The sequence below is a fragment of the Myiozetetes cayanensis genome, unplaced genomic scaffold (assembly GCF_022539395.1).
Source record: "Myiozetetes cayanensis isolate MyiCay16 unplaced genomic scaffold, myiCay2020 scf5-8, whole genome shotgun sequence".
Taxonomy (NCBI): Eukaryota; Metazoa; Chordata; class Aves; order Passeriformes; family Tyrannidae; genus Myiozetetes; species Myiozetetes cayanensis.
Genome location: NW_026087742.1, coordinates 20,368,121 through 20,382,415, shown reverse-complemented (window position 1 = coordinate 20,382,415; position 14,295 = coordinate 20,368,121). Strand labels below are relative to the sequence as shown.

General features: G+C 37.8%; 1 protein-coding gene across 1 annotated transcript in view; it reads right to left on the bottom strand.

Annotated features, from left to right (window-relative positions):
* The window catches only part of COL8A1 (collagen type VIII alpha 1 chain), an 87,238-nt gene that overhangs the window by 61,925 nt on the left and 11,018 nt on the right, over positions 1 to 14,295 (bottom strand). The window contains 1 exon segment of the mRNA XM_050333127.1: positions 8,677 to 8,803. The gene's annotated coding sequence lies outside the window, so the exon portion shown is untranslated.

Sequence of the window (14,295 nt, the reverse complement as noted above, 5' to 3'; positions counted from 1 at the left end):
TAAAAGAGAACGTTCCTTTACTGTCAAAGGGATTCTGTCAGAGACACTAGAACAAATTGGGGCTGAGGCAGTTTGGAGGAAATAATACTCCAGCTTTGCACTTCCATTTGTAATCGGTATAAATGTGTCAAAACAAAGGACACATCCAAGAATATTTCCGTCCCTTCAAAGAAACAGACAGAATTACAACCAAATTCTTTCATCGTTTCTGTTTTATATTTGGCCAGTCTTTTGAATTAGGTAATGGAAACTTAATCTTTCCCTGCTGCAAACTGTTTTGCAAGACCAATGGCTATGAAGTCCACCTGCTCAAATTTCAAGAACAAAAAGATATTTCACATTTGTTGTTCTTCTAAGAAAATATTCTTAAGTGCCTTTCAAGAAAAAGCTAAACTCCTAGTTCAAGAATTATATTTATCATGACCTATAGTACAATGTTTTCATCAAGATAGCAGACTTGGACTGCTTAGGTTAAAAGGCTGTATTACTCAATCTGACAAGCTTAACACTTCCACTCAGCAAACCACACTTAAATTCCTGTCTTGACCTACTCTTTAGATGTCTAAAAATCCCACAGGCCATATTTGGCCTATAGTTCCCTAGGAACCACCAGCTTTTGCAGGAACTACAGAGGGATCTCTTCACAAGCACATGTGAGGACTTCACGATGCTGAGTCTGCACACAGCCTGCTGAATGGCAATAAATCCTTTCCAACACCTGCTCTGTCAATTAACAGAACTGCTTGGAATGGGCTAGTGCGTCTATAGCATGACTGTGAATATTGTACCTACTTGTGATAGTGTTCTGAGTGCATTCATACAGCACAGATGGGTTTGTGTTCAGTCACCACTGGGTCAAGAACATCTCCATATTTTTTTGCTGTTTCTTCATGCCTTCTTCTTGTGTCCACTTAGCGAAAGGGACAGATCACGAGTGACACAGTACTTATTGTTCCTTGCAGGATGTTCATTCAGCAGTCCTTCTAGCCTGATCTGAGGCAGTCAACCTCTGGTTTTAACAGGTACTCTCCCCAAAGTTCATACTGAAGAATTATCTTACTAAAATGTTCCAAGGTGGTTAAGCACCTTTAAGGTTCATTCTTCCCATCTGGCACACAAAGAGTAGTCAACAAAAGGAGCCTATTAGAATGTTCTCCAAAAATTGCCTCCTATAGATATTCCATAGCGTGGAATATCCTATTCTGGGAGTATCTGTTCCTGTTGGCAGAGTGTCACTTCTGGATTCCTGAAGGGCTCTGGCACCAAGGAGGAGGAAGAATTCTTGAGTGGAAGAGGAAATAAAAAGAGACAGGAAATGCTTGGCTGGACAGAGGGAGGAAAAACCTGCCTGAGAGAGTTTGCCAGAATGTGTCCAAAAGAAATGCTGGAATCTCCCTTCTCAAGAGACTTGAAAAACAAAGCATTAGAAAATGTACTGCAGGGAACAATACTGCATTGGCAGGAAAATGGGATGGATGATCTAATTATTTTCCATCTTTAACTTGTCTAAGCATATGAATAATCCAGATCTTTAGCTGCTCTTCTTCTTACTAATTTCCAAAATATTGTAAATTAGGAATTATTATTTTGAAAGAAATCATATTAATAATTATTTCTTTTAATCCATCAGTTCTGAGGCTCAGTACATTCTGTAACCTTTTCTACTTTTCAAATTTGTAGCCAGGTGTAGCACTAAGCTCAGGCAAGTTTGTATAGTTACAGTTGGTTTCTACAGCAATGTCTGCAGAGTTTTAGGACCAGTAATACTCAAGTTTTTGGTGGTGTGGTATGAGTAATTCTGTGCAAGTAAACCTGTACAGTTTGGATAATAATCTCTGAAAAGCCTTGATGTTGTAATTTCCTTCATTCCCTCACTTACCAGAGCTTTTTCCTGATGCAATGACAGCAAGTGTCCCAGTATCTATATGAATGTGATGTAGCATGAGTAGAGTTTGTTAAAAACATACACCACCCACGTGTCTTTAGCAGACTTGGTAGTATTCATTCATTTAATAAGGGATCAAATATATACAGGATGTTTTTGTTGTATTGTTCGCCTACAAGGTTTAATTTGCACAAAGAACCTTTGTCTTTCTCTTATTTCTGTAGCCCAAATACAGTGTAGTTTGTATTGTTCCTGTATGATTTTTGATTTTACTTGAAATGCTTTATTGTGCCTTTCCCTAAAAAGAAACTTTTATATATAAGCATGTATACACTTGCATAAATATAAGATGAAATACGAGGGAGACACTTAATTCTGTCACCAGTGTGAAAAGTATTAATTGAAGATTTGCTTTATCTACAGTCATTTCTCTGATTGACTTAGCTGTAGCTGCCTTGGATCAGCATCATAGGACACATAAATAGATTAGGTAAACAATGTGGATGTCTCTTCAAATGAAGCTTGTAAGTTCTTTACGACAGAATTCATGCAGCTCTATCCTTGAGCTCAAGGAGCATTGCTAAGCAGTCTTCAACATGTCATTACTTTACAAAATGAGTTTGTCATCATATCTCCTGGGTTAAGCAGCATATCATCAGCGTGTTTTCCCAAAAAGGAATTGAGGCACACAAATAAAATCGTACTCAGACTTACATAAGCAGTGGGCAGCCTTGCTCCTGATCAGTGGGAGAATTCAGGGGAAGTTATGTGCCTGAATAATGTGGGTACAAATCTCGCATCCAAATCCTGCACTGAAATGTAGACCTTCTTGGCACACATGGTAACTTGACCCCAGAAATGCCTTGTTGTATAATTTACTCAATAAGAGAACTCAGTCTAAAAGTAAAATATCAGTATTAACTTTCATTTAGAAGAAACAGCATTAGGAACCTATATCTATCTAAGTATCTACCTGTAAAGCAAAGTTCTCTTTTGGATCTGAGGTAATACAATGACTTGTTTATTACAGACTTTCAAGGTTGCAGTTAATGCTCAGAGCCACTAACTTTTGCTAAACTCATAAAATTCCTGGTCCCTTTGTGAATCTATTATGGAGCACTTGTATTAATCATCATAATGAGAAATAAAATTTTTGACATGTCCATTCATGGTGGTATTCATGAATGCTATTTAAAATAGAATTCATGATGCTATTTAGTAATTTGAGAAAATAAGCTTTCATTTAGCTCCTGCTACAGTGAAACTAGTATGACACTCAAAACAAGAGCATCCAGCAATAAAACAGTGTGTTCCTAATCAGGACAAATTTACTGTGAGCTTGGGTAAACCTGTCCATCAATATCTGTGTTCAGCACTTCTGTATGTTGCAGCAATACTAACATGAAAAATCAGTCAATTTTAATTTAGCCTGTAAACTTCTGTCCCATATGGCATAACTGTTCATGATTCAATTATTTCGTGTATGTTAAATCTCTTAAAATAATGTTGTTATAAATAGATGTAGCTGGAAAAAAATATTGTTTCTAGGATAAGGATGGCTAAACTAATGAATAGTTGATAAAAATGTGAAATAAGTGTTAATTCATCTTTTACAGTCAGTAATAGTACAGTTGTACCTGGAAGAGCTGAGGAGAGGAAACAGAATTGCTGAGTTGGTTTCAGCTCTGTTTAATGTTTAACACTCGTCTAAAACACTGACCTTCTTTCTAATAGATCTAGCTCTATTTTGTCCTTGGATGTTTGAATAGTTCTTTGGGTTGGAGAGGATTCTTCTTTTGAACTGAAAATATTTTCTTTTTTAAAAAAATTCTACTTCTTTTTTGTGCAGTAATACAACTATCCTGAAGCACTTCAGTGAGAAAAATACTCCTCTATTTGGTCTCAACATTTACAAATTTGAAAACCTATGCCTAGCAACCATAAAAATAAAGTGCTACGGGGTTTGGGGATTTTTTAAAGTGATAATTATTTTCAGTATCACAACTCTAAATTTGAACATCTGATGGAGGGAGTGCATTTTTTAACAAAAAAATGATTTTTGAGTCTAACCTCACACTAGAAAGTGGAAGGTTTCAGGCTGTTTCAAGCTATGTGCTTGAATCTTTAAGCATTTTGACAGTCTTATGTGTTTTATCCCTGCACATGCAAACCCACAGCTTTCCTACTGAGGATGTGATTGCAAGTGCACTGAGCTGAGAGACTCTATTTGAGTATAGGTTCAAGCTCTTAAAAAAGGTATTTACCCTGAAGAATGTGCAGAACCTTTCTTAAAATATGCTAATGATTACCAAAAGAAAGGACTTTTAATGTATGCATGTGAAATATTTAATAGAAATGAACTGCTCCTCTAGCTCTGAAAAAAAGACTGCACAGAGAAACTTTGCCAGATGACACCAGGTCGAGAAGTGCTTTGTGAGAAATGTCTTGGCCTGTTCTAGTCACTGATGAAACTCGCTTTCCACTTCAGTAAGGCCAAAATTTCACAGTTGGATGATGCCCTAGAGATTATCAAGAACACTACGAAAAATTTCCCATCACTGCTGATTAATTACCCAGAGTAACAAGTGTTCCCCTGGGCAAATTTTTGCCTCAGCTATAGATAAGCAATGCTGTGTGAATTTTAATGAAGTGCTAACTCTGCAACAGGCAGGATAAATTCACTGTTGCACCATGTGTTCCTGTTGGCACCCTGGTAACATAAGATCTAGAATTATAGTCATTGCTCTCTAATATAATAAAGCTAAGGAGTTCAAGTGTATTTTGGGGTGGGAAGGATAAAAGCAGAGAAGAAACACACTCAAAGAGCTCTAGGAGAAATTAATTTCATGTATGAGAGTTATTTGTAGAGGAAATCAGACAATGATACTGGCAAGAGCATGGAATGCATCCACGAAAAACCTCCAGTCCTTTCTACAGTACAAATACTGATTTCTTTTTTTTTTCCTTATTTCTCTATTCCTATTCACTTCTACCAATTACTGCATTTAAAGGATTTACTAATGTCCATGAGGATATGTAGGCAATTATCCAAACCAGATGTTTTTTAATTAAAAAAACTATTCCTTTGTTGTGATCAATATGTTACAACATGTAATTATCTCATGAATATCACGGTCATATCAGGTTAGTACATTGGAAATGATTCATAGAAGTTAGATCTCTGGGAAGATTTGGGATGCATGTTTTTTGTCACTTGGTTGAACAAAGCCATTGCCTTTCCCAACGTACCTTGCCTCTCTTACATTCTGACAACTGAACAAAATAAGGCATTAGTTTAACTATGCAAATGAAAACTCATTTGGGACATATTTTTGTTCTGCCAATTCATGGTTTTCGATGTCTTCTTCCCTCCTTTGTAGTCCTAAGAAGAGAACTGCTTTTCTTAACATTGGAGAGTGTATGTATTTTTGAACCTTTTTTTTTCCTTTCTGTTACTTGTACGGAATGTGACTTTGAGAGAGCTGGAATAACAGAGACACAAGTGTCTCTTAAAAATCTGCATAGTTTCAACATTTTGAGTGGGCTTGTTCATAATCCTCCAAGAAGTCCTCTGTGAGTAGGGAGGCATAATTTGTCTCATTATATAGATACTAAACGTAGAAGTGGAAAAGCTACACAACTCTAAAAACAGACAGATGGTCCCTAATCTTTGACATGAAAAAGGAAAAAGGGTGATGGTGGAATTAAAAACAAAACCACCAACAAAAAAACTCAACCCAAAACAATTGCCAGCAAACCTATCAGGTTTACTGCTGAGTTTATGCAGGCAAAAGTTTTGATGAATCACAAGTGCTTCTTGAGTTGCCAGTCTTTTCACTTTGCTTGCTGTGCATGTAGTGCTGCCCATCACCTGTTGTTAATTATAACATCCTATAAATCTAATGTTAGAAGACACAGTGCCTGCACTGGCTTAATGGACACTCTAGGAAAAAAATAATTCTTCAAGAATTTATTCCTGGATGAGCTTCTATGAACCTGGCATTGTCATGAACTGATATTTCTATTAAGAAAAACACTAGTGAATGCCTTTAAACAAATAAGGTCCTGGCTTCATACAGTCATTGTGGCTTCAAGCACCATATCAAAAAACACTATGATGGGAAGCTATCATTTAATAAATCAAAATAGCTTGCTTGGTAATAAATATTTTTCTTAGAAACCACAATATTCTCTTTTCTATGGATCGTATGACCTTCCAATTCCTGAATATTTTACTGGAGTTACAAAGTAACGTGGGAAATAACTCTGCATGGTGAAATCATTCAGTAAAACTGTGCCTACACTGTGGTCAGAACAACTTAAAAATGTGTGCTTTCAGGCATAGATGAACAAATCCTTCCCCTTTTTCAGGTAGCTACCATTTGGCTGAACTGCGCAATGCTGCCTTTCTGAGATGAGGAAAGTGTTCAGTTTTGACCTAAATCATTTCAGTTTTGTTTCTCAAGCTTTGGATTCTAAAAAAGGGTGAGCAGTATTTCCATCTCACAGTATGGGAAATAGTTTCTTGCCTGTATGGACTCTGAGCATTAAAAAAACCCACAACAAACTAAAAAAGGCCATGAATTGTTGCTATAGACTGTTGTCTTCTATGTTGGCTGCTGTTCAGATAACTTCCATTTATATTGATACATCAGCCTTTGCAGTTAGCAGTGAAAAAAAAGCCATTATTTAAAATAAAAAACCTAAAAAACCCAAAGAAACTATACAAAGATGTATACTCTACTGTCAGTGACAACAGTCTAAATCCAGACTGGGTCTAGATACAAGTCCTGTAAAGACTTGTACATAAAAAACATCTATAAGAAATCTACTGTTGCATTTACACACGTGTATTCTCACATGTAGAATATATTGCTGACATAAAATATCAAACTGACTGGCACCTGTTCTATTGCCATTAATAAAGACTATAAATTGGTCCAAAATATTTAGTGACAGATGTTGCTACAAACATACATGGACTTGCACACTTGCATGTATTTGTATATGAAATCATAAAAGTAAGTTTCACTTAAAGAATAGAAGTAATAAACACTTTTGTAAACCCTATACGAAACTCTATCCTTCAAGTTTTCTAATGTCTGCTGAGAAAGGCATAAAAAAGTTTATAGAAGTCTGAAGATTCACCTTGTTTTACTGGAATCCCTTTTATGATGCACTTCTCGTGCAGAGATCGCTGTATTCTTCCATTTACTTGTTCCACAATTATTCAGTATTCTACAGCAAGAACTTCTGTGTTCCTGGGTGTGAGATTCTTTCTATAATGAAGTGCAATGTGGATATGAATATATCTGTATAACTTCAATGACTTACTGGCTCTGCTTGCTAGTAAAAATATGGTCTTGATTATCCTTAAAGCCCCTGATTCAACATACTTTGGGAAAGTTGAGCTATATTGCTTTTTACTGTTCACATGACACAGTGTGCATTCTAGCAGAGTTCCAAGGTACTGTAGGGTGGACTTGCATCAAAGGGAAACTGTTGCAGCAAACCTTGATTGGAAACTGAAATGTAACTTAAGGAATATTAATAACAGAAAGGTATTGAAATCAAAGAGTTCTGGCTTTAGGCAAACGATTTCTCAGTGGTTCAAAATGCAAGTTTAGGAGATGGAAAGGACGAAAATTGCTGAAATATAAGAAATACCATGAAACCTTGGGAAAAAAATAAAAATTGGAGTATAATTTGTTCAACAGCCAGACTTTAAATGACCTCAAAGAACTATGTTCTATGTTGGTTACTGTCTTGTAATGGAATTCCTTTACTTTGAAAGTGAATGTGGAGCCCATGACAGCTTTGTTAGATATACTAACAAGAATATAACTATCCTCTAGCTGATCTTCCTGTGCACCCATCTCTGTATGTATTTTTTCTTTTCCTCTTAGTCTGTAGTGGTGATTATATGAAAAGCCCTTTTAAATCTCATCTAAAGCATCTTTAGGATTCATGGTAATATATTGTGGATGTTGTGTGATTCTCTTAGGGCAATGAACAAAAACCTGACCGTTCCTTGGTTACTGATGTGCCAGGAAAGAAAGGGATACAGTAATGCCGTGTGAAGGTAGAAAACTTTCTGAAAAACTTTTTTACTTAGCTTAGTTCTGAAGATAATTGCATCTTTGCATCCTTCTGGGCCACCTGCTTTGTTTTATTTTTTTATTACAGTCCTGCAACTAACTGCCTTTCCATCTGCATCCTAAGTTGCATGTTCCTATAACAATACTGTGACTAATCAGGCTTGTGCTGTGTGCAGTTCCTTTCTTGAGGGAAAACGTGACGTTATTAACCAGTGACTGGTCAAGTAGGCTTTCATAAATGCAGTATTCTACAGCAAGAACTTCTGTGTTCCTGGGTGTGAGATTCTTTCTATAATGAAGTGCAGTGTAGATATGAATATATTTGTATAGCTTCAATGACTTAACAGTTTTTCATGCTGAGTAATATTTATAAAATAACCTCCTGTATGGATACCCATCCCAGTAAATAGAAACTTATCTCAATTTGTGTATGAAAAGCAGTTGATGTCCTTGGCAATGCCTCCCTCTCTCAGAATAATTCCCTGACACCTTCTGGCTTTGCTAAATGGAGAAGTTCTCTCCTCATCTTTGGCTTGAGGGCAGCGTTCTCATGTAGCTTCCAGTCTTTGCCTCTTAAGATTTTTGACAAGATAGATCCTTTTCAATGGCCATATTTTTTCCCAGGAAATGAAAGCTTTGAAAATTGCATTGTTTCAGCAATAGACTTTTTCTGTAATTATGGAAGAAAATTACCTCAGTTTAATAGGAGAGTGCTTCACTCTACCAATTCTGATATCCAGACTCAACATCCAGTAATGAGGAGATCATAACAGTGCTGAGTATCAAATTTGAAGGATTCTGACAATCTGCATTTTCTTTTCTAGAAAGAGAAGGAAAGAAAGAAGGTATCTTAAAAGCCTTCAAAAAGGCAGGACAACAAAAAGATATTTTCACTTTACTTGAATAAATAAGCTACATAAAGTTTATTTTCTTATTTTAATATTTTTTGACATAATCAGATGTTAATACATTAAATAAACATGAAACAGCACAGAATAACCGTGTTTAAAACTGTTGCTCAGGTTACAAAGACTTCATAAAGGGCTCACATTTTGGTTTGTTTTATTTTTGTGAGTAATGTCATCTGTATTCCCCCATTATGCTTCTGTGTAGCTCTATAATTCACAGTCAACTGGGAGTTATTTTCTCACTGGACTACTTTGTATACTACAAAGGATTATTTTTTCTAGTTGTACGTAGCTAATTTTTCTCTCCTCAACAGCAGGCAGTTTCAAGCTTGTTCAGAATTTTGAACAAGCAGAAGCTGGAAAAATGAGAGAGAAAACTGAAATACTTCACTGTACAGTGTAAACTCTCTGGTTTATCACAAAATACCAGACAACAAATTGCATCAACCAAAGCCTAAAACCAAAGCAGTTTTTCCCCCGCCTCATAAAAGAGTAACAGTCGACAGCTCTGGAATGTGCACTCCTCTCCCATGAAAACATTTTTCCGCTCTGCCTTGTCCAAAACTCAAAAGTTCAAAGCTAAACTACTATATGTTATAAAAGAACAAATTTACCATGACACTTAAACAAAGACATGAGTCAGTGTATTCGAATTTCTTAAGGGAGGAAGGAGTTATGTTTCTTGTTAAGGCAAGGTTTGCAGTAAAGAAGTTATTTTTATAGTTTTATATATCTCCTTATAATTATTTATTCACATAGAGGTTCTGTTTTACTGCACGGTTAAAGTTGTAATTCATGCCCTTTTTGTAATGGATATATTCATTGAGGTTTACAACGTTTCTCCTCAGAAAACAAAATATTAACATCCTCGTTAAAGAAATGGGCAAATGCAATCACAGACATTCATAACATTCATTCACATAACATTCACCGTTATTTAGGATATCTGTGGTAGTCTGGGAGCCTCAGCTGCTGCTCTTTACTCTGAAGAGTACTACTTTTGTTCTTGGGAATGGCACAAGCAAGATGACTGGCATATGTGTTGAAGACAGAGACAAAATGAGATGGCTTAGGACTGCTGTGGGGAAAACAGCTTATATCGGGAATAAAAAGCATGTGATTGTGTGTCCTCTTAAATGTGAGGTGTAGAACATAATAGATTAAGCAACTGAATTGCTCTACGTAGTTTTTAAAGCTGTCTAGGAAACTTGGAACAGCATTTCTGTTTCTTTGGAACAAGTGGCCAACTCATTTGTCTGCCTTGAAAAACCTTTACTTCTGTTCCTGACTGAACTAAGATGGATATTCTGAAAGTCACTGCTCTTGCGAAACAGGAAAGAAGTACAGAAAGTCACAGAGCTCCTGCTAACACTAAGCCTGGCCATCACTGTATGTAATATTGATTTGGAACATCTTAAAGCATTCAGACTTCTCCTAGGTACTGTAGTAGCTTTAATGTGTCCACTCTTTCAAGCAGATTGATATTGCAAAGCCTGGTTCGTTCTGGATACAAATTTGGGATAGTGAGATCAAAGATCTGCTCTAGACTCGGACCTTTGGCACTGAATGTTACATTCAGTAGAATGGAACCAAAATCAGAACATCCTTGAGCACGGAGAAAGCTGACATATTAAAGTATATCCAACAACCCCTCCCACACCATCAGGACTCATTTTCCCATATTAATATGTAAAGATTTATTAGATCATCCTCTAGAAGCAGTGTTCAGCAACTGTAGAGATGATGTGCTCAAACCAGGGGACACAATTTTTTTCCTTCAAAAAAGGAAGCTACCCCTCTCTGTTGTTTCTGCAAGATGATGTGTGAAAGGACCTTACCTGGTAGTACCTATAGTCATAAATTCACTTTAGCCTTTTTAAAACACTAATGCATTTCACAGGGAGATGCAGAGAGGCTGTAATGCAATTAATGCAAAGGGGATTTTTAACTTTTCAAATGGAAAAGTTTTGAGTTTTCATTTGTCTGTTTTAGAGGCCCTTAACCAACTGTGCCATTGAATTCATTGTTGGTTATGAATGAGACTGTAGAAAGTAAGAGACATGGTCTGTGGCAAGTACATTTCTAGTAAGGGAGAGTGTCACAGTCAGTTTTCTAGGGTGCAGGCATACCACAATAGTCACAATGGCTAGAAGCACCAACTAAAGAGGGGAACCTGCATTAAGTGACCTGCTGGGTAGATGAACCATGTTTTGATAACATCTGGAAGAAGGACAAAAGTGAAATCTGCTCGACAGACAATAAACCCATTTAATTTTCAGTCACCATGAGCTAAACTATAAAAGTTACTAAGAAAACCACACCAGGATGTAAATGTCATTGAGTAGCAGGGCACAATTAGAAGGCAGTACCTTGTCAGAAAAAGTGCAGCTGATTTATGGCTCGTGGTGGGTATGCTGGCTGCCTGTGTATAAATGATGGTGAGATAGGGTTTGCTCCCTACTTTCCCTGCAGCCAAGCATAGTCCTCGTCTGTGTGCTGCTTCCTTTGGCAATACAGGCAGCAATACCTTGTGTGTTCTGTAACAGTCAGAACCCCAATTCGGGCAAACTCAGTACCAGACAACGTAAAAAGTATACCACACAGGGCAAGTATGTATTCCCTTGGCCTGTGCTTCCACCTCCCGCCTTATGCAAGTGAACAGGGAAGAGACTTCCACCAGAGGTTAGGAAAACTGTGATTTAAAGCATTGGTGGCAGGTGGAACAGGGCAGACTGTGGGACCAAGAGAGGCAAGTATTTTAAGCATCTGTTATAGGCCTGTGCCAGATGCAGGATACCAGACAAGATGTGCCATTTGTCTGTTCTTGAATGGAATTTCCTATGTCCCTAATACCAGGCAAACTCTGTTTATTTATAACATAACTACTTCTGGTTTTGTGAGATGATATACAGCACATTTCATTTTTTCACTTTCACAATGACCTTTAAACACTTAAAAAGTGACTTATTTTGCTGTGTAAATTCAGTCAGGCTTGGAGGGTGTTTTTGCTGTGTCATGGGTGAATCTGTAAAGACTGGAAAACTTCTCAGTTTAGGGAGGCTGCATTGTGTAGTTTTCAGAAGTACACTTTTCTCTAACACTTGTTTGGATTAAGAACAGGACCCAGGTTCTTATAAAACCTGTGTCAGTAGACAGTGATTTCAAGTGACAATTTGCATGAGCTTAAAGAGAAGAATGATTTGGGAAATGCTGTCTGTCCTCTCCTGTCAGTGGATTTTTCCCCACTTCTAAGCAATTATACTTAATAAGTGATTCCAATTATTTCCCAAAGGAATAAGAAGGAATTTCTAAGCAAAACTTTTTCTCAGAGTATGTCAAGTCAAAACTACAGCTTTCTAGTGGAAATGTAATCATTACTTGTAAAAGGAAATGTCTGTCATTTCTTGGAGTGCATTTCTAGACAACATTTCACAGAAACACAACCTTCCCAGACTAACAGTTAGTGCTGATGTATCTAGGTCTAAAAGGAAAATGGAACAGCCCCACAGTCCCAAGACCTTGGCTCCAGAGTAAGCCAATTGCACAGAAGGGTCCATCTCCTGCACATCAGCCTTTATTACTGTCAGCATCCTTTCCTGTCAGTGCTGGAATGCCCATTTGCTGTTGCTCTAAAGGCACATCAGGCTGGACTGTCAAACCTGCCAGCCTTTTCCATGGGCCCTTACTGATACTTCCACTCCAGCATCATATCTCACAGTCCTTTATCAGCAAGCTGCGTCCTGATTATCTCACTACTCTCCTAACTAAGACCTTTCTTTGCACTGTTGCTAATTTTTGAGTTTAGAGGAGGTGGTACCTAAGACAGACGGTTCCTGACCTGGGCCTTTAGTTGACCAAGGCCTTTCCACAGAAATGCCTTGGTTTCTCTTGGACAGGACAAGGGAATTTAAAATAAACAAAAGTCTGCAAGATGGAAAAAGTGACAAGTTGTAGTGATGAATTTACTGACAAAACCACGAAGCCCCATAGTTACTAATCATAATCCAGTTTCCTCCAGTGATATTCCCTCTAAGGTTTTAGGTCACAAGGTGCATCATAGCATGTGTAATTAACTGCCTGCATATACGTGCTACATGAGCTCATCCCTTTCTGCCTCACTTTTTCTGTTTGAAAAGCTGAGGCTGTGTTATTAGACTGGAGCATAGCTCTGAAGTCCAGCTTCTGGCTAGAGTTGTTATTACAGTAATTAGTGCAGCAGATGTCAGAATCAAGTGAAAGCAACCACTTAACAGTCAAAGCACAAACCACAGTCATCACTTGCCTTGTGTTATTGCAGGTATAGAACCAGCAAGAGCAGAAAAATGTTCGCACTTGCTTGTAGATGTAATCCTCTGTTAGCAGAATATCTCCCCTCCCCCTCTGAAAGGTTTTTCCAGTACACTTTGCTGTTTTTAGCTGTAGCTAGAAAAGATACAGCTGTGTTTTTTGGCTTATATAGCTTGAGCTCAACCCTCAGCAACAACTTAAGTCTGAGCTGTTTTACAAAACTATTTTTCTGTAAACATTTTCATTCAATAGTTACCATGCAATATCTATGCTCCTTTAAAACACACTAGTTACTGGGTGCCTTATCTTCCTATTAGCAGACTGCTCAGATACTTGAGAAGTGGCCTGAAAGCTGAAGACAGAGGTAAGACAGAGAGCGTTTTGTGAAAGCTGGACTCAGACACAGAGTCCTGTGATAGACGGTCCAACAAGCTGCTGCTGAGTGCACAGAAAGCAGTGTCTCAATTGGCAGTTGAATGGACATAGTCAGCTTGGAGAGGAATTTCTAAGCTAGCCTTTAGCTCATGGTTTTGGAAACTGTCATCTGCAAATGGACCTCACACAAACAGGGGATAAAATAGAGGATCCAGGCTGGGGTTTGGGGGTTTTGCCCATATTTACCGTGTCGGGTACTCAGAATCTGGGGGCAGGTCCTTGCTTGAGGTTCAGGACAATCGTAAATGTAGCTAAATCATACAGTGAACAGAGGCTGCTGTAAGCAGGCTGCTGCTTCCCACAGAGGCAAAGCCTGGCCAAGAATAGCATGTGTTTCCTCCTCTGCATCTAGCACAACTGCAGCTAAGTGGTTGCTTATGTTCAAAAATGAATGAAATATTCAATGAAAACAAGAATTTTCACTGACACGACCACTGCTGCTTAATCGTTACACAAAACAGTGTTGTCTTGCCCAAGCATGCTTGGCTCTCTAAGAATAATGGAGACAGTGCAGTGTTTGGATAGCTGCTGTTTTTTCTGAAGAGTGGGGAGGGTGTGCCTGTTTGAGGGCATGTTCACAAAGGTCTCAGCCCAGAAAGAAATAGGTACATCTGGAAAGAGCATAAACCAGGTTGCCAGACTCTGGCACTGCTACTAGAAATAATCCTTTTTCAGGAAAGTA